At 39.9% G+C, this 2,964-nt stretch overlaps 1 pseudogene; it reads right to left on the reverse strand.

Annotated features, from left to right (window-relative positions):
• Positions 1 to 535: 535 nt before the first annotated feature.
• LOC100429425 (actin-related protein T1-like) lies at positions 536 to 1,653 on the reverse strand (annotated as a pseudogene).
• Positions 1,654 to 2,964: the final 1,311 nt, after the last annotated feature.

A 2,964-nucleotide genomic window follows, 5' to 3' on the forward strand; every position in this document is an offset into this window, starting at 1 on the left:
AGATGGCCACACTACACACAAGCCAATTAAAAAATAGGCTAAGGACTGACTAAATATTTCTCCAAAGATATAGAAATAGTAAATAAGCACATAAAAATGCTAGACATCACTAACCATTATGGTAATGCAAATAAAAATCACAATGAGATACCACTTTCCAATGGCTATTATTCAAAAAGCAAAAAACTAGCAGTGTTGTCAGCAAGGAGGATAAAACAGACCCTTACATTGATGATGGGAGTGTAAAGCAGTGAGGGTACTGGAAAAGCACTCTGGCAGTCCTCAAAAAGTTAAAAAAAGAATTAGTAAATGACCCATAAAATACACTTACAGGTATATAGCCAAAAGAATTTAGCGGGGACTCAAGTAGATACTTGTACAATATTTACAACAATGTGCAAAGAAAAATATACGGAAACACAAAATGTGAAAACACTTTTATTCAACATCCTGAAAAAGCCTGAAGGACAGTGGCACCTCCCACTGGTGCTTCTGTGATCTCACCCATCAAGTTGTTCCCTGAACTCAAGGATCTTTAAAAGCATCTTCTCCCAAACACAGATGTCCCATAATCACTAAAATCTGCAGAGGTAACCCACATTTGTTTGAAACTGCTCAGAGAGGTCATGATGGATACACCAATCCACAAAAAGAAGCATTGAGCAGGAGAAGCCGTAATTTTGATGTGAGTACCTTTGGAAGCTTTCTTTCATAAGCCTTTCCTCTGGCCCAGAAAATAGAGTGGTGCCCCCAGACAGTACAATCTCTGCAAAAGCATTCTCTGGATGTCAGTGTCACAGTTCATGATGCTGCTGGAGGCCATTTTTGAGAGTCCCGGGCTGTGGATTCCCAGCTGGTCGGGGCAAAAAGAACTTCGGGCACTGGGTACAGTTGGTCCCCAATGTGGATGATGTTCCCTTCTGGCAGTTTGTATTCTCTCAGGATGTCTCCGACCTCTTGCATAGCTTTTTATGTGACTCTAAGGTGATGTTGCACAGCTTCCCTTTGATGTTATTTACCAAAGCCTTGTAGAGTATGCAAGGAAAAGTATACCCACTAGCAAAGAGGAGCCAGGTGAGATGCTCTATGATGTCCCTCCCTGCCACAAAGAGCTTGGTGACTGCACGAGGCAGCGAGTAACTCTCATAGATGTGGACAGTGCAAATGACCCCATCTCCACTATCCACCATCAGGCCTGTAACACAGGCAGAGGCAGAGTGCTGCCACTGCATGGTTAGACAAGTAGAAAGCAGGGACACTGAAGTTCTCAAACATCATTTCTGCAAGCTTTTCTCAAATTTCTCTAGGGGTCTAAGAGGGCTCAGTCATAAGTATAGGCTGTTGACTGGGATTTTTTCTGAGCTCTCACTCAAAGAGATGTTTCCAGAGTTTCTCCATGTCATCGCATCCTGGTACCAGCCCACACTCATTGGGGTAGTGCAGATATAAGTCCTCCTACTTGTACAAGGGTTCTTGCCCCCTGAAGTACCTCTTCTGGTTGGGTCTTGCTGAAGGCATGTTGCGTTTAGGACGTCCCAAGATGCAGTTGTTGACATGGTGGCATCCAATCTCTCCAGACAGGCTGGCTTTGCAGAGTCTTGAACCATTGTTAAAAATTACAGCTGGCACATCTAATACATGTGGATTAAACATGTCTGTAGCATGTTCTACTGGACTTCCCCAAAATAAAGAAAGAACACTTAGGTTACTTTATGAGAAAACAGACACCTTTGTAAGTTTTAAGGCCACAGGGTTCCAAAATTCTCAGGTTGTCACTCAGGCAGAGCTAGCTGGAAGCCTCCAGTCCACCAAAATACCCCATCCTCAATCCCTGAGTCTTGTCTCCTTTCTATAGACCCAGGATCTGCTGAAACGATTTCAGGGATGATTGCCCTCTGTGTAACAATCCAGACAAGGCCACAATTGTCTTGGTAAGCATGAGAGGGCAGGGGTCTTTGAGCAACTAGTATTTCCTAATTTGTCATATAGGAAACCAAGGAAGGCAAACCATACCTATAGAGAGCTTTGATAAGTCTGTGACTCCAAAGAAGAGGCCTCTAGTTATAGAACAAAGTGAAGCTGCCAGTCCATAGGTTTGTCCCAGAGTCCTTCTCTTTCTGCTCTGCTGAACTGCTTGTTGTGGAATGACAAAAATACATTTCATTTTGAAGGAGAAAAACTAAGCACTAGATACAGGTGAATTTCTGATTTGAGATACCTGCAACTCAGTTCCAGCAGGCACTTAGAATGTACATTTTTTTCTGTTACATTTTCAAAAACAATTTTATTGAGATAATTTTACATAACAACCAATTTACCCCTTTGCAATTATATAACTCAATGTTTTCTAGCATATTTGCTAATATCTGCACATTACAAAAGTGAATCAAAATATTTTTATCACTAAAAAGAAACCCCATATTCTTTAGCTATCACCTTCTCTTCAAACCACCCTCCAGATCCTTAAATGACCACTAATGTATTTTCCATCTCTATGTATTTACCAGTTCTTCATATTTCTTACAGTGCAATTATACAATATATGGTATTTTGTGACTGGCTTCATTCGCTTTACATAACGTTTTCAAGGTTCGTTCAATGTTCGCATATAACACATTTTGTTTATCCATCTATCAGTTGATAGACATTTGGATTTCTTTCACTATTTGACTACTATAAAATATGCTGCTTGAAACAATCTTATATATATTTGTGTGTGAATTTATATCTTCATTTCTTCCGGTTATATATCTAAGTGGAAAAGCTGAGTCATATATGGTAACTCTAAGTATAATTATTTCTGGAATTTTTAGTCTTTTTCTCAAAGTGTCTGAGACATTTAAGTTCCTAACAGCAGAGTTGGTGAGATTCTCCACATGTTTGCCAATGCTAATTAATACATTTTTTATTCTAGGGTGAGGTTCTCCACATGTTTGCCAAGGCTAATTAATACATTTTTTATTC

Source organism: Macaca mulatta, chromosome X (assembly GCF_049350105.2).
Source record: "Macaca mulatta isolate MMU2019108-1 chromosome X, T2T-MMU8v2.0, whole genome shotgun sequence".
NCBI classification, from domain to species: Eukaryota; Metazoa; Chordata; class Mammalia; order Primates; family Cercopithecidae; genus Macaca; species Macaca mulatta.